This window comes from Neoarius graeffei, chromosome 7, assembly GCF_027579695.1.
Source record: "Neoarius graeffei isolate fNeoGra1 chromosome 7, fNeoGra1.pri, whole genome shotgun sequence".
NCBI lineage: Eukaryota > Metazoa > Chordata > Actinopteri > Siluriformes > Ariidae > Neoarius > Neoarius graeffei.
Genome location: NC_083575.1, coordinates 25518775 through 25533263, shown reverse-complemented (window position 1 = coordinate 25533263; position 14489 = coordinate 25518775). Strand labels below are relative to the sequence as shown.

At 44.4% G+C, this 14489-nt stretch overlaps 1 protein-coding gene across 1 annotated transcript in view; it reads left to right on the top strand.

Moving 5' to 3' along the window:
• The first annotated feature begins 6113 nt into the window (after positions 1 to 6113).
• mcph1 (microcephalin 1) overlaps positions 6114 to 14489 on the top strand; it is a 132227-nt gene continuing 123851 nt past the window's right edge. Inside the window, exon 1 of the mRNA XM_060925450.1 lies at positions 6114 to 6303. The gene's annotated coding sequence lies outside the window, so the exon portion shown is untranslated. The remainder of the gene's footprint in view (positions 6304 to 14489) is intronic.

Genomic DNA, 14489 nt, shown 5'->3' with positions numbered 1-14489 from the left:
GAAGACCGATCAAAAACCCATATTGCACATTGTGAACTCTCAACAATATATTTTTTAAAAACACGTGTTGGTTTTTATTTTAATGAAATTTACCTAAGGTAGGCAGTGCCTACCCTGCCTACCCTGACCGCACATCTGTGCGTCAACTATATGGCTACCACGAAGAGACTGGTCTAATTCCACGCCTAAGTATTTCACACAGGATTTACTGGTAATTTAGATAGATAGAAAGGAAGGAAGAAGAAATTTTTGAAAGAGAAAGATACACTATATCAGAGAAAAACTGAAATAATCTCCGTAAAAATATTTTACTAGAGCAGCGGCGACAATTATCGACAGTCCATAATTATCGACACCGTTTCAGATTTACCAATAAAAAACAATTTTACAAAGGTGAGTTTCAGTTACAACAGTTATTATTGGTTTATTAATCAACCAGAAGACCCACCTCGCCCTTTGATCCTGTCGTCTGATGACAGCTCATTACCTGAGATGGAATTTTTTTAGCACGATCAGCAATTTGAGGAAAACCCGGACATTATCATCACAGGTAAGCATGGTGGAAAGATCACGGACATGTTTTTACTTCTCAAATTCACCGATATTTCATGATCTCCTTGTCGAAACCTACTTTGTTTCTTACTCTTTCATTTGACAGTCGCCATTTTGTATCTAAACACGCGTTTGAGAAGTCACGTGAGGTGTCGATAATAGTGATTGCTTTCACCGGTGTCCACCATTATCGACACCCTGTGGAATTAAGGGGCATTTACAACTGTTATGGATCGATCTTTGTGTAACATTGTTGAAGTAGATGAAGCACTTTAAAAAAATAAAAGTGCTGTGATTTAGAATAATTTTTTTTTTGATTCATAACAGAACGGAATGTTTATAGAGTATTTGGAATCCTATTGCAATAAATAGAATTAGACCAGAATTAAATTCCTAGCATATGAAAAATTACATGCTTGAAATATTCAGATTTTTCTATTCCATTCAGAATTTTTTTTGCAGTTTGTTGTAAATCTACCACATATTACAATATCAGGAGACATTTTCTATTAAAATATTATAAACTATAAAATGTCTACTGAGATTAGATTAGATCTATCTAATCTAATCTAATCTAATTTAATATCAGTAGACATTTTATATTTTGGTTCGAGGAATGACATTCGACCTTTGACCTGGATGTTCATGTGGTTACAATGTCAATTGCCTGTTGACATTTATTGGTAAACTACAAAACTAGAAATTAATACAGACAACAACGAATGATTAACAAAATGTGATCTACGAAAATACCTAGAAAGTGGAACAAAAAGATTTTCTGACAGGTTAAACATTCATTTGTTTACAAATATTAGAATTACTTCCTCATTTACATAAGCACCGACATCCAGATATTTATATAAAAGATATTTTGACTAAAGTCTATGGAAAATAAATTTTAAATAAAACCAATGTTTTGTTAACTTAACACATACCAATTATTTATTTATTTTTTTAATAAATAATGATCTGGATGTCGATAATTGTGTAACGGTGTCGATAACTGTGGACAAAGGTGTCGATAATTGTGGAATGGTGTCACGTGATATGATACGCTAAGTAATCAGGAATCAACTCATTTTTTTCCAGTGGAAGTTTGAGTAATTATTCATGCACAATTTACAAATTAAAAGTCTTTTCTACTTTTGCAACGGCCAAAAGATTGTTAAGGTGTCGATAATTGTAGCCGCCGCTCTAGTCCAGGATGAGTTGTCAATTTTATGTTTTCCAGGAAGTAACAAAGTACGACATTTAAATTAAATTATCTCCAACTTTTTTCTAGATATGCTGGTGTGAATAACACTAAGGAACATGTGCACAAAGCTCTGAAACGCCTATTTTGACTTCTAGATGACTTTAAGTAATAAACCAAGCAATCAAAGACAACCTAGCATTAACTCCACCAGTCATCTCACTGAAGATGAGCAGAAGGCTGCTGCTGAGTGTGTTAAACTGGAGATTCATGAATGAGAATATCTCATCTCATTATCTCTAGCCACTTTATCCTGTTCTACAGGGTCGCAGGCAAGCTGGAGCCTATCCCAGCTGACTACGGGTGAAAGGCGGGGTACACCCTGGACAAGTCGCCAGGTCATCACAGGGCTGACACATAGACACAGACAACCACTCACACTCACATTCACACCTACGGTCAATTTAGAGTCACCAGTTAACCTAACCTGCATGTCTTTGGACTGTGGGGGAAACCGGAGCACCCGGAGGAAACCCACGCGGACACGGGGAGAACATGCAAACTCCGCACAGAAAGGCCCTCGCCGACCACGGGGCTCGAACCCGGACCTTCTTGCTGTGAGGTGACAGTACTAACCATTACACCACCGTGCCGCCCTCGAATGAGAACATGGTGTATAATAAATTTAACCTCCGAACTGAACTCAGAGACAGTTAGAGCTGCACAGATGAAACATTTAATACTCAAAACAGTAAGTTAGCTGTTTTACAGGGTCACAGGCAAGCTGGAGCCTATCCCAGCTGACTATGGGCGAGATACACCCTGGACAAGTCGCCAGGTCATCGCAGGGCTGACACTTAGACACAGACAACCATTCACACTCACATTCACACCGACGGTCAATTTAGAGCCACCAATTAGCCTAACCTGCATGCCTGGGGGAAACCGGAGCACCCAGAGGAAACCCACACAGACAACATGCAAACTCCACACAGAAAAGCCCTCGCTGGCCACTGGGCTCAAACCCAGAACCTTCTTGTTGTGAGGCAACAGTGCTAACCACTACACCACTGTGCTGCCCTTATCTGAAGTCCTTTCAGGAATATGTTTTAGCATAATCTAGCCAAATGAACAATGTAGAAATCTTTCTTTTCCAGTGACATTAGCTACCCAATGTGATTTTGAGCTTGAAAAGAATTTGCTAGCATGTCAGGTGGAGCTTCAATGACAAGCTAGATTAACATTAAACCACCATGATGGCACAGCATATATTAATTTTGAGAATTCACAAAATAATCCCGTCGGTTGCTTCAGAGGCATGAGGTGTTATAAGTGTTGTGGCAATAATACAACAATGCGTTGACAGAAAATGTACTTTTAATACTTAAGTATTTTAAAAGCAATTACTTCAGTATTTACCTTACAGTGGTGCTTGAAAGTTTCTGAACCCTTTAGAATTTTCTATATTTCTGCATAAATATGACCTCAAACATCATTGGATTTTCACACAAGTCCTAAAAGTAGATAAAGAGAACCCAGTTAAACAAATGAGATAAAAATATTCTACTTGGTCATTTATTTATTGAGGAAAACGATCCAATATGGCGGCACGGTGGTGTAGTGGTTAGCGCTGTCGCCTCACAGCAAGAAGGTCCTGGGTTCGAGCCCCGGGGCCGGCGAGGGCCTTTCTGTGTGGAGTTTGCATGTTCTCCCCGTGTCCGCGTGGGTTTCCTCCGGGTGCTCCGGTTTCCCCCACAGTCCAAAGACATGCAGGTTAGGTTAACTGGTGACTCTAAATTGACCGTAGGTGTGAATGTGAGTGTGAATGGTTGTCTGTGTCTATGTGTCAGCCCTGTGATGACCTGGCGACTTGTCCAGGGTGTACCCCGCCTTTCGCCCATAGTCAGCTGGGATAGGCTCCAGCTTGCCTGCGACCCTGTAGAAGGATAAAGCGGCTAGAGATAATGAGATGAGATGAGACGATCCAATATTACATATCTGTGAGTGGCAAAAGTATGTGAACCTCTAGGATTAGCAGTTAATTTGAAGGTGAAATTAGAGTCAGGTGTTTTCAATCAGTGGGATGACAATCAGGTGTGAGTGGGTGCCCTGTTTTATTTAAAGAACAGGGATCTATCAAAGTCTGATCTTCACAACACATGTTTGTGGAAGTGTATCATGGCACGAACAAAGGAGATTTCTGAGGACCTCAGAAAAAGCGTTGTTGATGCTCATCAGGCTGGAAAAGGTTACAAAACCATCTCTAAAGTGTTTGGACTCCACCAATCCACAGTCAGACAGATTGTGTACAAATGGAGGAAATTCAAGACCATTGTTACCCTCCCCAGGAGTGGTCGACCAACAAAGATCACTCCAAGAGCAAGGCGTGTAATAGTCGGCGAGGTCACAAAGGACCCCATGGTAACTTCTAAGCAACTGAAGGCCTCTCTCACATTGGCTAATGTTAATGTTCATGAGTCCACCATCAGGAGAACACTGAACAACAATGGTGTGCATGGCAGGGTTGCAAGGAGAAAGCCACTGCTCTCCAAAAAGAACATTGCTGCTCATCTGCAGTTTGCTAAAGATGAGCTAAAGAAAAATGTTTTGTGGATGGATGAGACCAAAATAGAACTTTTTGGTTTAAATGAGAAGCGTTATGTTTGGAGAAAGGAAAAGGCCCCGGTCACACCGCCCGAACTTTGCTGGAGCGTTCCTTGAACGGTAGGGAGGGGGGGCCGAATTTCGTCAACGCTCGTCACCGCGCACAAAATGGGAAAAAAATCGAAAACACGGGCGTTGGCTTAGCGGTGCACTGCTGAAGCCGGCGTTGCTTTAGCGTTGGTTTAGCGGTAGCGAGCGTTGGTTTAGCGGTGACGCGAGCGTTGGTATAGCGGCGTTCTGCGCATGCGGGCTTTGGCTAGGCGGGGGCATAAAGTTGGTTTAGCACCAATCATAGCAAGTCTCTCAGCATCCATGGTGATACAGTTTTACTGTAACTTTGAGCAAATTTGATATAGATGAGGTTCGAACTCAACGGCAGCTCGATTCCAAATGAGCTCCTGGTCCATTTCTCCCCGTATTTATAGCCAAATTCTGGTCCCGCTCCGACACCTCTATACCAACGCCAAACCAAAGTTCATCGCCGCCATGGATAGCTGCTTCAACGCCCGACACCGTTCCAGCAACCCCGTGTCCGCTCGTAAAACGCTGACAACCGCTCCACCGAAGTTTGTGCAACGTTTAATCGCCACCCGGGCAACGCTGGTGAAGCAGCGGTGGTCCAGCGTTCAAGATTTCTGCGTTGGCCTAGCGGACCCAAGCGTCCACGAACTTGCGTCTAGCGGTGCCAAACTTTGACTGGGCGTTGGTGGAGTGGGGTTGAACTTTGCCGGGGTGGAAAATTGCCCCCTCCTCACTGCTCGCAATATTTTGTGCAGCTCAAAACTTTCGGAGCGGTAGGAGGGCCCCTCGAGAAACATCAGCGGTGGCCGAGCGTATACGGCGTTGCTTTAACGGGGGCCAACTTTTGTTAAACGGTGGTGAATGGTTACGAGCGGTGATGAATTTTTTTCACCGCTCCAGGAACGCTCCAGCAAAGTTCGGGCGGTGTGACCGGGGCCAAACACTGCATTCCAGCATAAGAACCTTATCCCATCTGTGAAACATGGTGGTGGTAGTATCATGGTTTGGGCCTGTTTTACTGCATCTGGGCCAGGACAGCTTGCCATCATTGATGGAACAATGAATTCTGAATTATACCAGCGAATTCTAAAGGAAAATGTCAGGACATCTGTCCATGAACTGAATCTCAAGAGAAGGTGGGTCATGCAGCAAGACAATGACCCTAAGCACACAAGTCGTTCTACCAAAGAATGGTTAAAGAAGAATAAAGTTAATGTTTTGGAATGGCCAAGTCAAAGTCCTGACCTTAATCCAATCGAAATGTTGTGGAAGGACCTGAAGCGAGCAGTTCATGTGAGGAAACCCACCAACATCCCAGAGTTGAAGCTGTTCTGTACGGAGGAACGGGCTAAAATTCCTCCAAGCCGGTGTGCAGGACTGATCAACAGTTACCGGAAATGTTTAGTTGCAGTTATTGCTGCACAAGGGGGTCACACCAGATACTGAAAGCAAAGGTATCGCTCACAGATATGTAATATTGGATCATTTTCCTCAATAAATAAATGACCATGTGTAATATTTTCGTCTCATTTGTTTAACCGGGTTCTCTTTATCTACTTTTAGGACTTGTGTGAAAATCTGATGATGTTTTAGGTCCTATTTATACAAAGTACAGTGGGATCTCCGCCACACGCCGAGTAAATCCGGTAGGGGGCAGTAATAACCTTTGTGTCTCATCTGAACGTCTATGAAGAAGAAAGTGCAAACGTAACAACCGCGAAAACGTGCTATAGGGAAAATAAACTGTCCGTGACACTGAGAAAAACAGAGAAACAGTAAATGTCCATTAGCGCCTCGTCATGGCTTCTTCACTGAGTAAACCGTGGCTGTTTAAATAGCAGTGACAGCGGAGTTCTCTCTAAAGCACTGTTAAGGTAAGTTAGGATAACTAATCTCGCTCTACTAGGTTTGAATATCGGTTTCTTTAACATTTAATAGCTGACACTCGGTAGAAATCGTGCTGTCGGTCGGTTCTGAAATCTGGTTTCGCCGTCTTGCATTGATTGACGACACAAAGCTAGCATGGCCGTGGGACGGAAGTGATGCTCGCTGAGTAGCTAACAGTGCTAGCTTTGGGTAATTGTGTAAAATCTTGTCATGTTTTCCAGGAAGGAATATGCCGAATACACAGCAAGGAGTAATTACTGATAGGAAAACCCTGAACCAGATTTAATATACATCTAATAACCAACACTTTCTGTTCTGATATACAGTTCTTTTCAGAGCAAAACAAGCTCAGTCATCATTCCACCCTAAAGCGTCCTTGGGAGGAGGAGGAGGAGTTGTCGCTGTCATGTGACGTCAATAACTAATTTGCATACTAGCTCCTCCCCCTCGTCGTCGTCATCATAATCAGTGGCATCAGATTCCAAACAAGGATGTTCACTTGGCATACACTACTGTTCAAAAGTTTGGGGTCACCCAGACAATTTTGTGTTTTTCCATGAAAAGTCACACTAACCACACGGTGGTGTAGTGGTTAACGCTGTCACCTCACAGCAAGAAGGTCCGGGTTCGAGCCCCGTGGCCGGCGAGGGCCTTTCTGTGTGGAGTTTGCATGTTCTCCCCGTGTCCGCGTGGGTTTCCTCCGGGTGCTCCGGTTTCCCCCACAGTCCAAAGACATGCAGGTTAGGTTAACTGGTGACTCTAAATTGACCGTAGGTGTGAATGTGAGTGTGAGTGGTTGTCTGTGTCTACTGGCCCTTTTCCACTACCCTTTTTCAGCTCACTTCAGCCCGACACGGCTCGCGTTTCGACTACCTCAGAGCAGCACGACTCAGCTCGCTTCATCCCTACTCCAAAACTCGCACGGTTTTGGAGTGGGGCTGAAGCGAGCCAAACCGAGCCGAGTGGGGCTAGGGGCGTGAGGAGACACTCCCCTGTGCACTGATTGGTGAGGAGGAGTGTCCTCACATGCCCACACACGCCCCGCGAGCACGCTGGGATCTGTAAACACCGTAAACCCGGAAGAAGAAGAATTACAAATTACGAGAATTTCTGAAGCCTTATGCGTCTCGCCTCATCTATACGCTCTTGCCAGTATCTGTTGGCGTTGTCGGTGACAACAAGCCACAGCACCAAGACCAGCAACACTAACGACTCCATGTCCCCCATGTTTATTGTTTACTATCCGGGTTGTAAGACTACCGCTTAAAAGCTCACTGATGTCACTGTTTGCGCCGCCTAACGACATCACGTAACGCCCACCCACTTTCACTAACTCCACCCAATGTGTCCACCCACTTCCAGCCAGCACGGTTCAGCGCGGTTGTAGTCGAAATGCAACCCCAACAGCCCCGCTCAGCCCGACTCAGCCCAACTCAGCACGGCACGGCTCAGCCGCGTTGGTAGTGGAAAAGCGGCATATGTGCCAGCCCTGTGATGAACTGGCGACTTGTCCAGGGTGTACCCCGTCTCTCACCCGTAGTCAGCTGGGATAGGCTCCAGCTTGCCCGCGACCCTGTAGAACAGGATAAAGCGGCTACAGATAACGAGATGAGATTTTTCTGGCCATTTTGAGCATTTAATCGACCCCACAAATGTGATGCTCCAGAAACTCAATCTGCTCAAAGGAAGGTCAGTTTTATAGCTTCTCTAAAGAGCTCAACTGTTTTCAGCTGTGCTAACATGATTGTACAAGGGTTTTCTAATCATCCATTAGCCTTCTGAGGCAATGAGCAAACACATTGTACCATTAGAACACTGGAGTGAGAGTTGCTGGAAATGGGCCTCTATACACCTATGGAGATATTGCACCAAAAACCAGACGTTTGCAGCTAGAATAGTCATTTACCACATTAGCAATGTATAGAGTGGATTTCTGATTAGTTTAAAGTGATCTTCATTGAAAAGAACAGTGCTTTTCTTTCAAAAATAAGGAAATTTCAAAGTGACCCCAAACTTTTGAATGGTAGTGTATACTCAAATCGACTTTTATCAGAATTTAAATAATCGATGGCCATATATTTCTATGGTGTAGTGCAGGGGTGTCCAAACTGATCCATAAAGGGCCGTGTGGCTGCAGGTTTTCATTCCAGCCATGCAGCAGCACACCTGACTTGGCTCATTCAATCAACTGAACTGTCTTCACACAGTCAAATACTTGCAGCCACACCCACCCTTGATTAAAGGGTGGGTGTGTCAGTTGATTGAATGAGCCAAATCAGGGTGCTGCTGCATGGCTGGAATGAAAACCTGCAGCCACACGGCCCTTTATGGATCAGTTTGGACACCCCTGGTGTAGTGGTTTGCACTGTCACAGCACAGCAAGAAGGTTCCAGGTTCGAACCTCAGAGCTGACAAGGGCCTTTCTCTGTGGAGTTTGCATGTTCTCCTTCCCTGTGTCCGAAATCACTCCCTGCCAGTGGTGTAGTGGAGATTTTTAAAGTGGGGGTACGCGATTCGTGACGTCATCGATTTGATATCATGTCAGAAGCGGTAGCCTTTGTTTGGTCGCCTATGTTTGGTCTGAATGATTTGTATAAATGTTACGTTCTTTTAACAACACAAGAGGGCACAAGAAGACACTTTTTTTCAGACGTTTTTATGTGTGCAATTTTCATTCGTGTTTGTCAGTACAGCCCAACTGTTATGGCGAAAAGCCGTGGTTTATTTTGTCTCCAATAAATATGCCGAAATGGCTAAAGAGGAACAAATTTGCCTTCTCCTTCCGAATGCATCGTCGTAGACAGCACCACTCTGCTGCTGGAACTCAACATAAACCTTGCATAGGTTTAACATGGACTATCAGGCGTGAAGCCAAAATATTGGAAATTATGATACACAAACACCTTTGTTCATGTTCGATTCATGTTCATTTGAGCCGAGCTGCATTCGGAATTCGATATTTTTACTAGCCTACTTACTGCCGTGGCAACAGCTACAGCATGTGTCCAGAAGTTCAAAAAAAGTCACGTCACTCACTCACTCATCGCATACAAACCAGCAATGGGCTGAAATTTATTATAAAAGGCACCAATCGAATAAATCAAGCATTTAGTCTGGCACGATTGAGGCACCTGCGTACAAAATACATGACATGCAGCCATTGGGTTAAGCTCTACCATGCACTCCTTCTTAAAGACTTGAGTATTTCTTTAAATTTATTGTCATTTCACATTTTTGGATGTACAACAAAACACTAAACAGGAAGGCCACAAAGATTATGAATTTCAAATCATATATATAATACAGTATGTGGTGAAATTATCCGCGTAAGGATGACCAGGCAGGCGATTATATCAGTTCTGTTGCCCTCTTGGTGCTGCTACCATGAACGCCCGGAAATCACACGCACGCGCACACACACACACACACACACACAGAGAGACCCTACTGTTATTATTAGGCTATTCAAAATCATAGGCCTATACTGAGCAAAAATCGCATTAGAACTTCAAAGATCATGAAGCATTAAACCGACAGATCATGCTGCCTCGAAAGTGAAAAAATAAAATCCGTATAACTTACATTTGACGTTGGCTGTCAAGAGCGTATAAACTCAGGCCATTGAATGACAGTTTTTTTTTTTTTTGAATCTCACCTCGGGAGAAGTGGGTGGATGGCGTACCCCCGCGTACCACGCCCACTACACCCCTGCTCCCTGCTCACTATATAGTGAGGTCACCATTTTGTAATGCTGTCCGAATGTATCATGAGAATTATTGCTCCCTATATAGCACACTCGTAGTGTCCCACGATGCGTTGTGAAAAGTATCGTACAGCCGATGGTCACTAATCTACGGAGCCCCTCTGGTGACATGGGTGGAAAAAAAAATATTCCGTGGCCACGAGATCCTATTCCGTGGCCACGATTCGTTTAATGCGTGGGAACGAGATCCTATTCCGTGGCTACGACTCGTTTAATGCGTGGGAACGAGATCCTATTCCGTGGTCACGGCTCGTTTAATGCGTGAGAACGAGATCCTATTCCGTGGCCACGGCTCGTTTAATGCGTGGGAACGAGATCCTATTCCGTGGCCACGATTCGTTCAATGCGTGGGAACGAGATCCTATTCCGTGGCCACGACTCGTTTAATGCGTGGGCACGAGATCCTATTCCGTGGCCACGGCTCGTTTAATGCGTGGGCACGAGATCCTATTCCGTGGCCACGGCTCGTTTAATGCGTGGGAACGAGATCCTATTCCGTGGCCACGGCTCGTTTAATGCGTGGGAACGAGATCCTATTCCGTGGCCACGATTCGTTTAATGCGTGGGAACGAGATCCTATTCCGTGGCCACGGCTCGTTTAATGCGTGGGAACGAGATCCTATTCCGTGGCCACGGCTCGTTTAATGCGTGGGAACGAGATCCTATTCCGTGGCCACGGCTCGTTTAATGCGTGGGCACGAGATCCTATTCCGTGGCCACGGCTCGTTTAATGCGTGGGAACGAGATCCTATTCCGTGGCCACGGCTCGTTTAATGCGTGGGCACGAGATCCTATTCCGTGGCCACGGCTCGTTTAATGCGTGGGCACGAGATCCTATTCCGTGGCCACGGCTCGTTTAATGCGTGGGCACGAGATCCTATTCCGTGGCCACGGCTCGTTTAATGCGTGGGAACGAGATCCTATTCCGTGGCCACGGCTCGTTTAATGCGTGGGAACGAGATCCTATTCCGTGGCCACGGCTCGTTTAATGCGTGGGAACGAGATCCTATTCCGTGGCCACGGCTCGTTTAATGCGTGGGAACGAGATCCTATTCCGTGGCCACGGCTCGTTTAATGCGTGGGAACGAGATCCTATTCCGTGGCCACGGCTCGTTTAATGCGTGGGAACGAGATCCTATTCCGTGGCCACGGCTCGTTTAATGCGTGGGAACGAGATCCTATTCCGTGGCCACGGCTCGTTTAATGCGTGGGAACGAGATCCTATTCCGTGGCCACGGCTCGTTTAATGCGTGGGAACGAGATCCTATTCCGTGGCCACGGCTCGTTTAATGCGTGGGAACGAGATCCTATTCCGTGGCCACGGCTCGTTTAATGCGTGGGAACGAGATCCTATTCCGTGGCCACGGCTCGTTTAATGCGTGGGAACGAGATCCTATTCCGTGGCCACGGCTCGTTTAATGCGTGGGAACGAGATCCTATTCCGTGGCCACGGCTCGTTTAATGCGTGGGAACGAGATGATTTTTAGGTGGCCATGAATTAATAACGTGTGGCCACGAGAAGTATTAGTCATTTCATCACTGAGACTGTTGACTTTCTGGCATCAGTAGCTTCAGCTGCAAATATGGACAAGTTTGATCCGATTTGGTTTTATTTTAATCTAGGAATGAATTATAATGATATCTTTAAGTCACTTGCAGTTAGACACGGAGTAATTCTGAGCAAGAGACACTTAATTCGGCTGCTCAGAAAGCACGGGCTCAAACGTAGACAATATGCTGACCTCGGGGAAGTTATAGATTTCATCATGCAAATATGGACGGCAAATTTGATGGCCGCTCAAAAACTGGACATCATCCCATCAGGCTGGAACTTGAATCATCTCGTGGCCACGCGTTATTCATTCGTGGCCACCCAATAATCATCTCGTTCCCACGCGTTATTAACTCGTGGCCACGGAATTTTTTTTTTCCACCCATGTCACCAGAGGGGCTCCGTACTAATCAAGCAGTATATCCTGTCATGCTGGGAAAAAAAAGTGTCGGGGTGAATGGACAGAGGAAGAAACAGATGGACATTGAAGTCCAATTAAAAATAGTCCGAGAATAGAAAATGAGCTGAAATGGAATAAGACAGATAAAATACAAGAATAAAAGTTACACTGTAGCATGAGGAATTAATCAAAAGGCTCAAATTTGATTTAATAAAAGGCAGCGGCAAAGAAGAAAGGATTCAGCCTTGATTTAAAAGAACTGAAAGATGCAGCAGACACAAAGTACTTTGTATTTATTAATGTGGGAAATACGCTCAGTATAATATGGATTTATTACAAAAATACATATGTTATTTACCAGCTGGGAGGTCCGTATCATAAAATACCGTGACCGAGGTCTTGAAAGTACTGAGCGAGGCCCTCTGGGCCGAGGTCACGGTATTTCACCATACGGACCGACCTTAAGCTGGTAAATAATATATTTATTTTTTCTTTACCAAATTCTAACAGAAAGCAAGAGCACCCGAAAGGGAAAACCGAGCCGAGCCGCCATTTTGAATCTTCATTCACGGCTGTAATGCAAATGGCTTCCTCCTCGGTATACAAGTGCACTTCCATGGCAGGGAAAAAACTACATTTTGCCGCCTATGTAGTCCCCTATTTATACAAATAGGAGTCATTCAGGATTCAGCCATGTTTTTGCTCAGCGTTAGCAGCAGTTAGAGGTTTTTAGCTTTCTCCTGAAATGTTTTCTTTTTTTCTTCTTCCTCAGGGTAGTAAAACTCGCTTTCGCTGTGAACACTGTCGTTATCACCATCCATGCTGTAAAATTAATGCTATTCTTCTGAAAAATGTGAAAATAAATGTTGACAAAAATTGCTACTATGTTTGTTGTTGTTGTGAACGAGTGAGTCGCCAGAGGTCCATAACCGGGATCCATAACTGGGGTCCATACCGTAGGATACGGACCCGCTCACCAGCCAATCAGAGCGCAGGATTTGGACCGCGAAAAAAATAAATGCATGTATTTATTATTTTGAAAACCCACCAGCCGACTGATCTGGGACGTTTTAATTGTGCGACAGTAATGACGTAAATAACGGTGCGGCGGAGTAGTGTCCGAAAGTGTTTTTTTTTTTTCTTCACCTCCTCCATTTTACCAGTGAGCTCACTATATAGAATTCCCTAGGTAGTGAGGAGGGAGTAGTGAACGAGTGAGTGATTTCGGACACAGCATCTGTCTCTGCATGGGTTTCCTCCTACAGTTCAAAGACAGGCAGATTAGGTAAAATACCCAGCCACTGGTGTTGCACAGGCCAGTGCTTACTTCGTGCCAGTCCCAAGCCCGGATAGATTGGGGAGGGTTGTGTCACAGGGCATGTGGTGTAAAACCAATGCCAAATCAAATATCAGGAAGAAGATCTGCTGTGGCGATCCCGAATGTGCAGGAGCAGCCAAAAGATGATGATGATATATTTCTTAAATAATTTTTTCATATACAAAGAATTCATCAGGGCACTATGAATGAAACTTTTACACATTTTACTACAGGACATTTAACTTTGTCAAAAACACAGAGAAAAAGAAGCGGTGACCATGAATAGCTATGAAGGCAAATGTTTACTCATTTTTAGTACGTAATGCAGCACATCTCCAAACAGAGTTTAAAATGAAGAATAAACAGTGGCGGTCAGTGATTGGTTGGTGGGGGGGCGTGGTTATCAGTGAGTGGTTGGTGGGGGGGCGTGGCTATTGGTGATTGGTCTCACGTTCAACAGTCAGACGTTATACACTGATGGTGAGTCGAATGAACCTGTTTTCTCAACTCATATCCCAGCGGTTGTAATGTGAGCTGGAGAACCATATTTAGTTCAAGACCATCATTAATGTGTGCCGAAAAAGTTGCTAGATTTGTCACTAGTTTTTTGTTTGTTTTAAATTATTATTATTATTATTATTATTATTATTATTAAAGTTGCCAAAGGCAAGCTTGTAGTACTGGAGTCCAGGACTCAGACTTTGGTTCGACTCGTGCCCTAATTTTAAGGACTCATGACTCGACTCAGACTCGTACATTTAACTGCATTCGGACTTGTAAATTGGAGATGAGGACTCTGATATTTTTTTTTCTTTATTTTTTGTAGCATGCCATAATAATTTGGCATAAGATATTTATATCTACATTAATTTTGTGTAAGAGTGTCACACCTGCACGCCTTGGTGCATGCATCAGAGACTCTCGGGCAAACTCCAAACTAGGGATGTTAACCAATGACCGTTTGACCGGTGGTTGACCGAATCAACGTCAACCGGTTAATTTTTTTTTTTGGTTGTCGGTTAAAAAAAAAAAATCAATCATTTCGAAGCTGCCAATTTTGGAGCAGAGAACCTGGAATTCTGTGTTGTAAACGCTTGGGGCGTGCCATGCGGTGTAAGGACGACAGCTGATGAATCAGAA